General features: G+C 41.7%; 1 long non-coding RNA gene across 1 annotated transcript; it reads right to left on the reverse strand.

The window, feature by feature from the left end:
* Nucleotides 1-12894: 12894 nt before the first annotated feature.
* LOC107314526 lies at nucleotides 12895-15258 on the reverse strand. The gene is made up of 2 exons (XR_001555481.2): nucleotides 15141-15258; nucleotides 12895-13357 (listed from the first exon to the last, which is right to left on the reverse strand). It is a non-coding gene; the product is annotated as an uncharacterized LOC107314526 (long non-coding RNA).
* Nucleotides 15259-15752: the final 494 nt, after the last annotated feature.

Consider the following 15752-nt stretch of genomic DNA (forward strand, 5'->3'; position numbering starts at 1 on the left):
TTTCTTCTGTTTTCCTGTTAAGTCTGTTGAGTCTTTCCCAGTGTTCTGCACCAGTCATTTTCTGGGAAATAATTGGTTTGTGCCCTGCCATAATAAAGTCGCAGTGCATGCTTGTTTTACCTGACACTGCTGAGAGAATTGGAAGTATGGTTTTCATTGTACTATACAAGAGGAGGATGTGAAACACTGAAGGCTGTATATATTAACACTTCATACCAATTTAAAAATTACTTTTTTTCTATTGTTCAAAAGAGAATTTATGAACTAGTTGGACAGAATTCTTGTGTTAAACATTTCCAAGCTGCTTCAGTTTGGCCCAGGCAGGGTATTTGTTTACGTACAAGAATTGGAGCTGATCTTGCCTGTGGCCCTGCATCATCATCTACTTCATCTCCACATCTCAGACAGCAGCCTCAGAACTATTCAACTGTTGAACAGCTGGAACTTTACACATCTTACCTTTGCCTTGGGCTGTGCCTACTTTTGGGCAGCACCTGTTTGAAAACTCACTCCCTTCTCTGTAATCTCATATTCCAACAGATGTCAGCAAAGGCAAATGCAAAGCACTTTCTTTACACTGTCAGAAACAACCTGTTTCAAGTCTGCTGCAGAAGAAAGGAGGCTCAGGGAAGGAAAGTTTTGGAGATAACAGAGGAGAAGCATTTCTCTACTCACAAAAAGATTCAGTGAGTTTAAGTTTTTTTTTTCTCTCTGAATAAAGTGTCAGGCTGTAGGACTTGATTGAGTTCTTTAAGTAAGTGTCTTTGTTATGACAGACTGTCATGATTTTCCCATAAACACCTGTAAACATAAATGGGAAGTTACTGCACATGATTCTGTTGCTTAACTATGATTACTATTGTTTAATCCTTCTGTGAGCAATCAAGATTTCTCTGATTCTCAGTGGGTTTTTGCTTACCTTTTGCTTGGATAGCAGTTAGTGATAAAGAAGCATTTGAGGGTGTCATTATAGGTGTTGCTGTGTAGTTGATAGGTATCTAGTCTTTTCCCAGCATGGAAAAACCTGCACAAACATAAACATAACAAAGGGCCATGTGGCCCTTTGCTATTGTTTCATCATTGAATTTCCCAATATATTTAGCTCTTGATTAATACCTAATGTGAAAAGTAGAAGTAGCAAATTGCACTGATGCTAAATGGAAGGAGAGAAGAATCTGATGTTGAGGTTCTGTTAAAAGAGTGGAGTTTTTTTTTGAGGAATTTCATTCTTTCAGCTAAAAATCTGCCAGTGGGCATGGCCAGACCATACCTCTTTCTTAGTCAATAGCACAGCTGTTCATCTGCCTACGGTACATTAGTTTTTTCTTGATCATCCAAGGTACCAAAACCATATAAAGCTTGATCTTCACTCAGCGTTTCTTTGTTGGTATGCAGTCCCCCAGCAGAACTCAGTGCTTCACCATTCCCTAGATGTGAAAACCCATCTCTTCCAGTGAACAACCCTATTCTGGAATCACCCAAGTTTATATCAAAAAACAGAACTGTACTGCACAAGAATGACAATAACAGCAAGATACTGGAGCAAGGCAAGACAAAAATTGAGGTTAGTGAGACATCAAGGTGTAATAGAACTAAAGCTTGAAGGAAGACCTACTGTGTAAACTATCTAATTGATGTCTAAGTACAAATGCAAAAGAAATGTGATGGAGAGCTTCACCTTCCTGTGAGAAATGAGGGAACTGAAAACTTGCGCACAAGACTAACTGCCTGACTTCCATGACTTTTGGAAGCATTTGTAGGAATATTTGCTTTAACCTTTTTTTTTTTTTTTTTTTTAAACTTTCAAGTTGTCTTGGAGTATCATCTTAAAGACTAGTTATTACTACAGCTGCATCTCTATTGTGACAGCAAAAAATGCCATCATAAGCATTGAGTAAAGGCATCTTAATTCTTAATGGTCTTAGATTTTTTCTTTGTCAGTATAGCAATAAAAGAGGACAGTATGGGCCCTTTTTAATGTGAAGGGTTAAGTAGCATCCACTCCAACTGAAATAGCTCACGCATAACAGCTTTCCATCATTCTATTTCTAGGTTTCCTGCACAGAAGCAATACTATAGGAATGGAAAGGACAATGGAAATGAAAATAAGTACATAGCAGTTCTGTGTTTCTATATTTATTTAAGAGGTTCATAGTTCTGCCCTTACTTGGAAAATATGGAACACTGGGTTGTGTTCAAACCAGTTTGTCTCATCTACTCATTCTGTTCTTCCCAGAAGCCAAGAGTGCAGTAACTGCAAACTACCCTGCACGTGTCAGATCACTTCCTTGACTGCTACTCCTGTGCTTCTCCTTTTGAAGTAGGACTGTCTTTTAGGTCTCTGCCCAGCATGAGATATAATGCTAGCAAGCAAAAATCCACAGTAGCAATTGTGAGCAGAAAATGCTTAAGTGTGTTGTTTTGATGGTTCACACACGTTATTTCAGAAGACAGTGAGACACGACTATATTGGTACTCTATCAAATGCATTACTGTCTTGTTGAATTTTCCTTTGTGTGGAATTATTTTGGAGTATTTTAATACTGATTTCCAACAGTAGTGCAGATTGTTTAAAAGCATGCAGACTGTAAATCCTATGCAAGGTAACTTCTAAAAGAGTCCATAAAGTTGAAGATCCTACAGTCTCAGCTATGGACAACTCATAATTAACAGGTAGCCCACATTCTAGCCCAGCTCATGCCACACCTCTAAAGCAGCTTATCTGGAAAACCTTTGTCTCTATGACTTCTGGAACTACTGTTCTGTGTGGCCCAGAGATTTCTATTTGCACCCAAAGAACAGAAGTTTTTCTTCTCCCTTCTACATCCAGTCTGTCTTCCTATATGTTTCCTTATTTCAAAATAGCAGGGTGACTCGGGAGAGACTGTTTCCCAAAGTAATTATTTAATTTTTCAGGATTGTCAAAGAATTAGGTTTTGTTCTGATTGGAGAGAAAACAAATTCTGAAACACTCAGAATGTGTCATATAATGAATAATTTGTCTTATACTGAGCAAATCTTCCAGTCCATTTTAGCAGCCATCAGAAATACATTGATGTATTTATTGGTTGCAGTCAGTTGACTGAGAAATTAACTAGTAAATCCCTAAAACAGAGCAAATCCCCCAGTCACCATGCCAGTTTATAACAGAATTTGTAAAGAAAGTGAAATTTTAATGTTGATAAATTCATTAACACATTTTTCTCTTTTTTACTTTAGACAATTTCATCTTTTGAAGCAGATGTGTCAAAAATGCATGATTCCATCAAAAGTATTCACAACGAGAGCACGTAGGTAAACGTAGAATGTCAATGACCAGTGACTTCTGGGCAATTGCTGTGGTTTAACCTGTTAGATGGCTCAGTACCACATGCACACGTTCACTCACTTCCCCTCACCCTCAGTGGGATGCAGGAGAGAATTGGATAAAGCATAAAACTCATAAATTGAAATAAAGACTTCATTAGGGTAGAAAAAGAAGGATAAATGATAATAGTATCTGAAAGATGCACTGTGCAATAACTCAGCACCTCCTAAACCCAGAACACAATGCCGTAGCAGCTAGTAGGAAGAAAATGAACTCTATTCCAGCCAAAACCAGGACAGCAATACAGTGAATGATTTTGAGATTTAAAATCATTTTCTCTCAAATAGGGATGAATGAAAAAACTCAGCAACAGAAGTTGCAAGTGAAGAGTGCTGGAAAAAGTTTCTGGCAAAGAAAACCCCTCTGACCTAAAGCTTATTGTAACCGGCTGAATGAATTACATTACACATGGGAAGATTTTTTGTTGTTTTTTGTGGACCAGCTTATAGTGTTAATGTGTCTGCTCATTGAGCTGAACTCTGAGGTAGTTTAGGGCAGTCATTAATTTACTGTGAAGGCCTATTAACTGCTGTAATAGGGGACATTATTGTACTAATAAATTTAAAGTGCTCTAACTTGTCCCTTTCTGACAATTTGTGCACAATTTCAGTGAAGCTGATGTTGCTTTTGTCTGTGTAAGCCAATGAATGTAGAAAAGAAAGTGAGTCAGATAAACTTCTGGATATAACTAAATGAGACATAAAACTATTTTGGCTGGGTAACATGAGGCAGTTGGCTTATTACTGCATCATTAACCAATTTTTCTATCTATCTTCACCTCAGCCGTGAGATAGGCAGAATTGTTTTTCTGCCCAGACTACTCAGAGAAAGCCCACTTCTAGACCTAAGACAGTTTTAACAGTCTGCGCTCCGTGTAAGGAGTTTCTCAATCTTCCCTGTGTGTGAGGGAGTGAAGCTTCTGGTCACAAAAGCATCAGTATCATTTTAAGGGAAAGTGGCTCACACAGGGATAATTGGTATTGTCAGTCATGCTTTACAGAATGCCAGGAGCAAGAAAAGATACAATTAGAGAGGGAACTGCTGTTTTTTTCTTACAATACCTAGACAAAAAGGATGCAAATCTTTTGCAGATCGGAGATTTGCCTTAAGAATTGCCAGAGAAGTTTGTTGCTAGACAGAGGGACCACTCTTTTTATTGCAGCTGTCTTTATGGGAATGGTAAACTCCAAGATGATACAAGTCTGCATCTTGGCTCCACTTCCACTCAGCTTGTATCTTTCCTCGAGTACATTCCTGTTCTTAGTAATTCTGAAATGCTATCATCGCAGCCAGAAGCTGAACTGACAAAGCAAATAAAGATTGCTCTATGGTGTTGGCTCTTTTCAATGTTGGGAAATGTGTGTGTGGAGGTGGGGGGGAATAAATCTAGTGATATTCCCATGCTCCTGTCTCCCTGAAAGGTACATGAAGAAGCAGCTAAATAAATGGAAGCACAAAACACAATTTTTTCATTACTGCCAGGAAAACAAAAGTATCAAAATATTGGCAAAACTCCAAAACCTGAGAGTATGTCACAAAAACCTGCAAATTGAGTTGTATAAAATGAGGCAAGAACTAAAGGTATAGTGATAAAATTAATGAAGAATCTTCTCAGCTATGGGCAATTACTGAGTACTAACTACTACTTTGCTTGCAGACCGCTTCCCTCAAGTCTGTTTCACGCTTACCTGCTCAGTCAGGTGCATTTTTTGTCTTCATAGAGAGCAGATAGGCTCTTCATGGCAAGGATTTTCTTTTCATTCTCAACATATTTAGCACTTAGTATGGATACACATGTCTGGGAAGCTCAGATAATATTGCATAAGGTAAAATAATACAGAAGATAGTAGACAATACCATCAAGAATACCTTCTTGATATACAATACCTTATAAGGAGGGATGGTGAAACATTTCCAAAAGGTTACCTATAGGAAAAACTCGCTGACACGGATGTCTTCAGTCTGGCTGGAAAATGCTGAGGCTGGCTATCCGACCACCTCCGAGGAGCAGTTTCAAAAAATGCTGCCTTAGTGGTGGTCAGCCCTTAAATGTAGTGTAGGAGAGGTGGAGTCAAGCTGCACCCCTTCCAGGACCCCAGCTGAATTACCCTCACCTGTGATCCGAAAGCTGACAGGACACTCACCTCAGCTGATTAATCAGTGGTTCAGGCCGTGATTACTAATTTTCCATACACTCTGAGTCTTTTTTTTGAAGACTATTGGTTTTAAAATGTATGGAGAGAAGCTCTGTACTTGGCTCAGTTTTTACTTGCTTTGTCACGTATGAATATACTGGGACGGAGCTGATCTTTTTGATGGAAATCCTGCTAATATATATATTTTTTCCTTCCTATTAATAGGCGTTGGTATGTGTGTTGGGTTTCCGAGGCAAGACTTTGGGAGGACGGGGAGCGGCAGGAGAGCTCTCTGTTAAATAGTAGGGGACGGCCACAATGATTACAGTTGTTTTCAAGCCGATCTGCACAGCAGGAGAGCTCTCTGTAAATATTAGGGGACGGCTACAATGATTACAGTTGTTTTCAGGCCGCTCTGCACCACACTTATCCCAGGACCTAGATTATTTTGTTTGCGGACTTGCTGGTGAAAAGACACGTAAGAAAAGACAGAAAGAACTGTGTTGCAGTACAAGAAGGATTTTACAAAGCAGCGGCTACGGATCGAGATAAGGACTTCACAGAGCAGCAGCTGCGGAGCAGGATAAACAGCGTGAGAACCGAGGACACCTCTAGGAAAAGAATGAACGGCTCGCAGCTTTGAAGGGGGGTTTTAGGGTTGTTATTGCGGTAGCTTTCCTCCAATTAGCGAGTGTGATTTTCAACACCCTCGTCTGTCTGCTGTCAAATTATGGCTTTTCGGGCAATAAAGCGGAAGCTTGTTTATCACTCATACTGAGTCGGCTACCCGCTTCTCCACGCTTAGTTTGGCGGCGTTTCTCCGCCGGCAGAACCGGACGGGGATACGACACGAGTGAAAAGGAGCGGGGGGGGATCGTGAAGGTCGGAGACGGAGACGCGCCACGGCGGAGCGGGCGACCCGCACCCAGATAATGCACCCGAGAGGAGTCACTTCATCCAAAGGACCGCCGCCCACGGACGAGCGGCCGCCGAATCGGGTACACCCCAAAGGGACGGCAGCGTACAGGGGACACACAACGGAGCAGGAAAAAGGAGGGAGAGGGAAGGAACAGTGGAGAGAAAACACGACATAGTCCTTCACTGTCTACTCTGTCACAGAAGGGTATCAGCACAACCCACGACCCAGAACTAATATGAATGAGGACGTTCTTAGTGAGAACTGCAGCGTAGGAAACAGGGTGAAGAAAAGTGTTTTCCCAAAGAATATATATATTTTTTATGTTATTATTTGCCACTACTCAAATCAGTAAGTATTTATTGTAATTGACAGGAAGTTAATGTTCTCAAGCCGAGCCTATTTTTCTCAGGACAGAATATGTAAGCGATTTATCTCCCCGTTCTTTTGGTGTCAGAGATTTCTACCTGTAGTTCGCGATGAAAAGGAGCGCCGAGAGAACGACCAGACGGGGGCGCGTCCTTTAGCCGCGGCCAACTGTCCGCAGCATCAGAAACCATTCACGGACACTCAGCCACTTCACTGGAAAGAAACTGAGCAATCAAATGTAGGTTTGAGATTTGCTCTAGTCGTGATACAAGCCAGTTCACTTTTAGGTACTGCCAGATAGAACAGATCCGCGCTTCTTGTCATCTATCTCTGTTAGAGTAAGTAATAGGTAGCAGTTAAAGACATAGGCTTTTATTCTTCGAAGTTCTTGTAGAATAGTATTTTGTGTTCGACTGAAGTGGTACAAAAATGGCAGCCTCAAAATCAGAATTATTTCCCATTGCCTAGAGAATCTGTTTTTATAATAGGATACCTGAAGAAGACAGTGACTGTTCAGCAGCCGTGTACAGTTACAGGCTTCCAATGAACCTGGATCCTGTTTCACAACGAAGCCAGAGAATGTGACTTCCACAGTAAATGATTACTTTCTGCGGCGCATCAGTAATGTGGCCTATGTGCTATTAAAGACCTCGTGTTGGCTAAACTTCACCATAGTGAGCGTGTGTTTGGTTTTGTGTTTCTTTTGTTTGTGTCATTGCACGGTCCTACCAATTGCGGTGTTGTACTTCAAGGCAAGTAAGTGGTCTGAAGTTTTGTACGTGTTTAGTAGAGCATTAGTGAGGAGAAGAGTATTAAACTGTACGTGAATTAAGTGACGTGTTCACCAGAGGATCCGACGGATTACTGGTACAACGGAGACTTTTCCAAACCTAAAAGGGAAGTTTTATCAAAAGCACTCCAGATCAACAACCGCTCGTTAGGGTTGTTTAATTTGGTCGCTGTTGCTATTCCACATCACAACACCTTGTGGGATACCGGGAGTGAAGGGGACATTGTTTTCTCTCTCTTTTGCGGTCCGCCTTAATTGGGCATTGGGGGGGGGTGGGGGGGGGAGGGGGCGGTACCGGAGGGGAGGTCGGACGGGGACGGGGTTTTTTTTTCGCCCGGTTCCCGGCGAGGAGACGGCGCGGTCGGAACTTCTCCGACATCCCGGCGTTGAGATTGGGACTCGGTTTTCTCCGTGTTGAGAGTCTCTCGCTATTGTTTTGTGATATTGGGTTTATTAAACTGCCGTTCCTTCTCGTAGCAATTTTTTTTTTTTTTTTTTTTTTTTCCCTTCCTAGACCCATTCGCAATCTTCCTGCCCTTCCTCTCACCCGCAGCGCACGCGTCTGGGCCTCGTCGCATCGTGCCGTTCTAGAAGGGAGGTGCTTTTGTTCCTTGTCTCCCTGCGTTTGTTCCCGGTGTCACGGAGTGAGCTCTAGAGAGAGCTCCGTGACACCACATCAGTGCTTCGTTCTTCACTTAGAAACGGCTTACAGTGTGTGTGCAATCATACGTGGTGATTGTTTGTTTAAAGTAAAAAAATGTTAATCAAAATAACAGAAAATTGGCTCCCCTGGAAGCCGTGATCGAACACCTGGTGGGAAGGCAGGGCCAACCCGGGAGAGCTCAGGTGTACGCAATACAGATTAGTGACTGGAAGGGGTGGAGCGAGGACCCACCCCCTCCGAGATCTCATTGAAGGGTCGGCAGCGGAGGCGAGAGGTACCTTAGTGGAGTTTGTGTCACAGTTGAGGTTTATGTGACCCCAAGCAGCCAAAAATTTTGAAGTTTGACCTCTAGTAACCCCAAGAGGCCAAATTTGAACTCACGTGACCCCAAAGGGCTAATTGGGTGACCTCTAGTAACCCCAAGCAGCCAAAAATTTTGAAGTTTGACCTGCTATGTAACCCAAGGGGCGAATTTGACCCACGTGATCCCAACGGCTAATCTGGGGTGACTCAGTGAACCCCTCGAGCAGCTAAAAAGTTTTGAATTTGACCTCATAGTAACCCCAAGAGGCCCAAATTTGACGATCAAGTGACCCAAAGGGCTATTGGTGACCTCGAGTTGACCCAGCAACAAAAATTCTGGAGTTTTGACCTCTACGTACCCAAGCAGGCCAAATTTGACCTCACATGACCCCAAAGGGCTAATTGGGTGACCTCTAGTAACCCCAAGCAGCCAAAAATTTTGAAGTTTGACCTCTAGTAACCCCAAGCAGGCAAAAATTTGACTCAAGTGAACCCCAAGGGCTAATGGGTGACCTCGAGTGACCCAGCAGCCAAAAATTTTGAAGTTTGACCTCTAGTAACCCCAAGCAGAGTCAAATTGACCTTCACAGTGACCCAAAGGGCTTAATTGGGTGACCTCAGTGACCTCCAAGCAGCAAGAAATATTGAAGTTGACCTGTAGTAACCCAAGCGGCGAATTTGACCTCACGATGATCCAAAGGTGCTAGTTGGGTGACCTAGTCGACCCCAGCATGCTAAAAATTTTGAAATTTGAACCTCTAGTAAACCCAAGAGGCTCAAATTTGACCTCACATGACCCAAAGGGCTAATGGGTGACCTCAAGTGACCCCAAGCAGCCAAAAATTTTGAAGTTTGACCTCTAGTAACCCCAATGGGGCCGAATTTGACCTCAAGTGACCCCAAAGGGCTAATTGGGTGACCTCTAGTAACCCCAAGCAGGTCAAATTTGACCTCACATGACCCCAAAGGGCTAATTGGGTTAACTGCGTTAACAACCTCTTGGAGCCCAATTTAATCTCGATCATTATTTTATGGAGGTGGTTTTGTAACAAATAAGAAACAAAAGGAAAAGAAAATATTTTTTGTAGATTCTTTCAGACATGTCTTTTTTTATGAGATATTTATTAATAATATTAATTCAAATTTCCCTTCATCCAGATGCACCCTTCCCTGCCTATATTTCACATTCGCACAATATTTTACAATACACAATATTTTACTCAACTCAGAACTTGTTCCATTGCCTTATATCAAATGAGTTAGCTTTGTACTTCAGAGCTAAGCAAAAATTAGGTATCAGCACTAAACCCACAAATAGTATAGATTAAAAATAAAGATGACAATAAGGAACAAATAGAATGGACGCAGTGTGAAATACACTGCACATCCCCAGTTACAAAATAAATTTGAAGTAAGCCTGTGTTCCAAATTAAAGCATCTACATGTTACCATGAACAAAACCTGAAAAGAGAACAAAAGCCAGACCCCAGGCAGCAATAATCATAGTAACTATGTGTAAAATACAAGTAGATCTTTTTTTTTTTGTTGTTCGTTTTTTTCCCTTCCTAGACCCATTCGCAATTTTCCTTCCCCTCTCCCGGATCGCACGTGTCCGCGCCGCACCGCGCAGTTCGAGAAGGGAGGTGCCTTTGTTCCTTGTCTCCCTGCGTTTGTTCCCGCTGTCACGGAGTGAGCTCTACAGAGAACTCCGTGACACCACATCAGTGCTTCGCTATTGACTTAGGAACGGCTTACAGTGTGTGTGCCATTATACATTGTGTTTGTTTTTAAAAAAAGAAATTAAAAAAGAAAGGCTCAGCTGGAAGCCGTGATCGAACACCTGGTGGGAAGGCAGGGCCAACCCAGGGCAGCTCAGGTGTACGCAATACAGATTAGTGACGGGAAGGGGTGGAGCCAGGATCCACCGCCTCGCAGAGCTCATTTTAGGGTCGGCGGTGGAGGTGAGAGCATCTTACTTGTGATCGTGGTTCTGTAGAGGTTTTGTGAAGGTAAGCGGCTTTTTTTCTTTGTTTCTGCATCTGTGGCAGCTCCCGCGTTTGGGCTCGCTCTCGTTTGTTGCAGCCCAGCACTTTGTTGTGCCGCTCTTACTGCTGTGCTTTGTATCACGTAGCATTACACACACACAGACCACATAAAAGGCAAGTCCCTCTCATGTTTATAATCATCTCCTCGCAAGTGCTAGAAGCCTGCAATGAGGCCTTTTTTCCTCTGAAATAAATTAACCCGATTCCCTCAACTTTTTTTGTTAGGAGAGGCAGTACCAACTGGTGAAATAGGTTTTCTATCTAAGAATTTGTTCGACCCATTCTTGTGTGCTTTTGCAAAGCTAGACAAGTTTATGGGATTTCATGTCTGGGGAAACTTATTGAGAAGTGCATAGGAAACTGGTAATCACAGACCGAACCTGTGATTAAGCACCCGAGGCAATTGTCGGGTCAGCTGTGGGAACGTGGGTGGAGGCAATTCAGCTCGACTCCACCTGTCCTAGATTTCATTTAAGGGCTGACCACCACTAAGGCAGCATCTCTTTTGGAGATGGCTCCTTCGTGGTGTTTGTGTGACGAGCTTCAACATTTTCCATCTAGACCGAAGGCCTCTGAATTGGTGAGTTTTTTTCTATAATCTCTGGCTATCTTTTTCCACCATTCTTGTACTATTTCCAGCTGTACATTACTATTGTTGCATTATTGTAGTGTTCAAGAAGGATGAGCAATTTATCTTCCCTCAGGGAAGCAGTTCTGTCTGATGTCTGCAAACAAGACAATTTCAACATCTTATAAAAATCATAAAAGTTTATTAATTAAAAAAAAAAAAAAAAAAAAATAAAAAAAAAAAAAAGGAGCCAGAACAAAACACACACACATACAAAATAAGCCAAAAAAAAAAAAAAAAAAAAAAAAAAGAAAAAAGACAAGAAAACCAAAGTAAGACTTGTTGAATGAAGATTTGTGAAGAGGTTTTTTTTTTTGTTTTTTTTTTTTTAATGCCTCAGCTAGGAACAAAATAAATTACATACACCTTCAAATTGACTTGACAGAGGTTAACATATTGCTTTAGTGTGACTAAACATAAAACAGCACTCTGTGACTGATGGTGCTATTTTGGGAAGTCTTGAGACTGGTGACCTGGAAAGTCTGGGGCACATCTAATAAAATTAAAAAGGACAGTGTGTCTCAGTCTAAATAGCTTATACTGTAAGCAGTAACATTTGCATGACTGTAAGGGAACTGCTGAGTCAGGGCCCCAACCAGCCAGAGAGCACCTGGAAGAAGAGATGGGGTCAGGCTCGGGAGCGCAGGTGAAGAGGATTCAGCCAAGCTGAATTCAGCTGGATTCAGCTCCGCCTCTCTTAAGCCTCATTGAAAGGCTGACCCCCACCGAGGAAGGATCTCTTTTGGGAGATTCCTCCTCTGCAGAGTTATTGTGTGTGCCTATATAATCTTTGGAGACAGATGAGCATTCTTCTTCTAGGGTCATGTTCTCTGCAGCAGACCGGTGCAGTTACAAAGATGAATTCCAAAGCATTGCTCTTCCCTTACTTTTTTTCTCTTTCTTCTGCTGTTGTTTTTTTTTTTTTTGTGCATTGAGTCCTTAAGAACCTACAAACTGCAGAGGAAGCCTAATGCAGGTAAAGTAGTTTAAGACCTCCTATTGTCCTTGTAATGTTTTTTTGGTTTTTGGGTTTTTTTCTAATTTTAAAGAAAAAAAATCCCCTTAGTTTGACATTAATTGCATAGGTATGGGGGTAAAGGCTTTACTTCTCTGCTCAGTAACCCAGATTGGTGTGGAAGGGAGATTAGTGTGGATGTAATTACCACAGGTGAGCATAGATAGTGGAAAAGTTTTTTTTTTTTTCCTCGCTGTCTGGTGAAGGTTTATTACTCCACATATACAATTATAGGACAAAAGTTAGGTTAGATTTTTAAAGCTGCTCACTGTCTAATGCCATTTGTTCTTGCTTAGCTCCTGTGCACTAAGGGATGAGGGCTTTTGTTTCTGATTTATCATAAAATTAAAAAAGAGAAAGGAAGTCCTTTTTTGTCTTTGCTGGCTGAGGGATACAATTGTACAGTCTGGCCCTCTAGTTAAAGTGACTGGGTAGGGAGAGCAGGTAGCTCTGTTTGGAAGGGAAGACAGTGCAGGCACTCAGGAAATATATTATGACCCCACAGAGGAGTGTGAAAGGTGGTGTTTCAGTGTTTTGTTTTGTTTTTTTTCAATTTTAGGCTTGTATTGCTGCAACCCAAGTTGTTGTTCAGCCATTATGCATAATGTTAGTATGTAGAAAATGTGATCAGTGAAATGATACAGAGTGTAAAACTGACTAAGTTCAGGGTAATTCAATAGGTTTTATTCCATTTCACTATTAGAACAATACATCCGTTAACTTCAGATGTCTAATACATTAAGTCAATAAATGGCTGTTATATTAACTTAGCATAATTAAAAGACAACAATAATGCTCTCAGGCAGCATCCAAAGAAGGGCTCAAATTCCTTCCATTCAACTTAGCTGAAAGGGAGCATTTGCAAGGTGGGGTCAGCTTCTTTTCCCAGGCAGCTTTTCTGTTTGTTAGGTCAAAAGAAGCACAGGCTGGAGATGAAGAAAAAGCTCACTCTAAGGAAGGCTGAGATATCAGAACAGGCTTCCTTGAGGCAGCAGTCACAGCCCAGGGCAGACAGACTTCACAAAGAGCTTGGATGCAGCTCTCATCTTGAACAGTTGAAGTCAGGGCAATCTCACATAGAAGTAGGAGTCGCATGTCCATTCCAACCAGGTTGGCTTTCTGATTCTATAAACAAAAAGACATTTAATTAGTGGATTTGCTTATCCATAAAGTTTCTCTCAGTAATATACTTTTTAGACATCCCTATTTAAAATAACACCCCATTCTGTTTATCTCAGAGAGCAACACCTCAATTGCCTACCACCATAATAAGGAATTAGTGAGTAAAATTACCCTGTAACTCATCAAAACTGTGCTGCAGTTTAGTCACTAGTGTTTGAGTTACATATGATGCTGCTTCCTTAAATTTCTCCCTTGAATTACCCACAAGTTTCACTTTAGTGGCAGCACCAATAGATCCTTAACTAATTGCAAGTGAAACCAATTAATAATTACATACTCACATAGAGATAGAAATGCTTGTGTGTAGTATATTCGTGTATGGCAGAACCACAGTGCAGTTCTCTTACTTTTGTTAAAGAGCAAAATGCAGAGCATGATGCATTTCTATAGTTAAGTTTGTATAGTTAAAGTTAAGTCTCAGCATGTGACAAAGGTTCACAGGCACTAACTTCAATGTTGGACTTAAAGGGTCACGCATTGAAGCACTAGCTCAGTTTACCTAGTGAGAAAGCAGAGATTGTTCTCAGTGAGCTCTTTTTTAAAACAAAAAAAAAAAAAGAAAACAAGGTTTTTTTTCTTCTTTATTTATTGTAAAACAAGGCAGTCACTGAGCCATACTGAGCTCAAGAAACAATTCTATCTGGAAATACAGCTACAACAACACAAACACTGGCAACACAGTCAGCCATTATACTCTGCACAAAGCAAGTCTGATGCACAGTATCTATGCCATAGGTAACTTGTAAAAATATTTGTTATTGATTGAAGTCTCACTTTGTCTTTTACAGAGCATGCAGTGCCAAAGAGCCAATCACTTCAGGGATCATCCCTCTTCCTCTTCACATTCCCCAAGATGAAAACCTTCAGCAGCAAACGAGCGAGGCCAACGCACAGAAAGAGACCACACATCTTTGTGAGGTATGTAAGGAATTACTGTTTTAAGTTAGAGACAGACAGGTATCCACTCCACCACAAACCCTCAAGTGAGCTAAGCCTAGTCCTTCCCCTACAGGGCAGATAGTCTCAGGCATCTCAGATCCCACAGGCAACGCAGAACAGTAGCGCTCACATCAGAAATAATCCCACCAAAGAGCCTTCAGGAGCCAATAATTCTGCAAAAAGGAATTATCACTCACTTATCAAACCACAGAAATCAGCTTAGTTACCAGTATTTTAGAGGTAGGCATTGAAATAATAATAGAATTTTATCCTGAAGGCATCCTTCACAGTTTTGCTCTAGTAAGAAGATGAAGCAGGAGACAAGCTATTGAGGGAGAGCTAGCTTTTCACTATTTAAATCCAGATCTTTTTAAGTCCCCCATCTAGCAATTCAGCACATTGTACAGGGGGCACACTCTTACATACCAAGTAAAACTCTGCCCAAAGAGATAGTTTAAATTTTTTAAAAAATATATAAATCAGTTGTCCTCAGAGAGCTCTCAGAACAGCTTTCACCAGCATTTCCATTTATTTCCCCATTTGGTTATGTTTTTTCTTGCCAAGAAGAAATGACAATAAAGCCCTAGAGAGCATAATAGCAGCTTCCCTCCTTCATAATCACTCAGCCTACTTAGAGTGTTGATACTGAAAACCACCCATAGCACCAACATATGTGGCAAGCAGCTCAGTCTAGCTCACCTCCAGCCACTTACCCAAACCTTAGTAACCAGGAAATTCCCTGTACCCCCTAAGGTATAAGGCCAGAGCCATTCCAAAGAGATCTTACCTGATGCTTGTAATAAAGTCATCTTCTTCAGCAGGATACAGAACCCAGCTTCTCTTCTCTCCAGCTCATTCCTGCAGGACCAAGACCACCACCACCAAGGAGTCATCACCACCCAGGAGCCACTCCAAGTCCCACAGAAGACCCCTTCACCATGGATGGGCTTACCCCATCACAGCCCCACTCAGGAGGAGCCCCAAGGGGGACAGGGGGACTTAGCCTCCCACCACACTCAGGGGGGCGGAGGGAGTCTCAAAGGGGGCAGGGGAGGGCCGAGGGAGGGCTAAGGGGACAGGGGAGGGCCCGAGTTTGAGGGCAGATGTCCGGGCACGGTCTGGATGACGTCTGGTGGATCAGTGTGGTGTTTTGAGTCGTTACGGGTGTGCCTTTGGCTGTCAGGGACTATGTGGTTTGGTTATTATGGCTTTTTTTTGAGCGTGATGGTTTTGGTAAAGTTGGTTTTAACTGGTTTATATTTTAGTATTTGTGGCAGTTGGTTTTGTAGTTGGTTTTTCTAGTACTTAGTCGTTTTTTTCGTGTTGGTTTCTTAAAGCTATTTTTTGTGGTTTTCTTAGTTTTTTAGTAAGTGGTTTTCGTAGTTGTTCTATATCTTTT

This window comes from Coturnix japonica, chromosome 5 (assembly GCF_001577835.2).
Source record: "Coturnix japonica isolate 7356 chromosome 5, Coturnix japonica 2.1, whole genome shotgun sequence".
Lineage (NCBI taxonomy): Eukaryota > Metazoa > Chordata > Aves > Galliformes > Phasianidae > Coturnix > Coturnix japonica.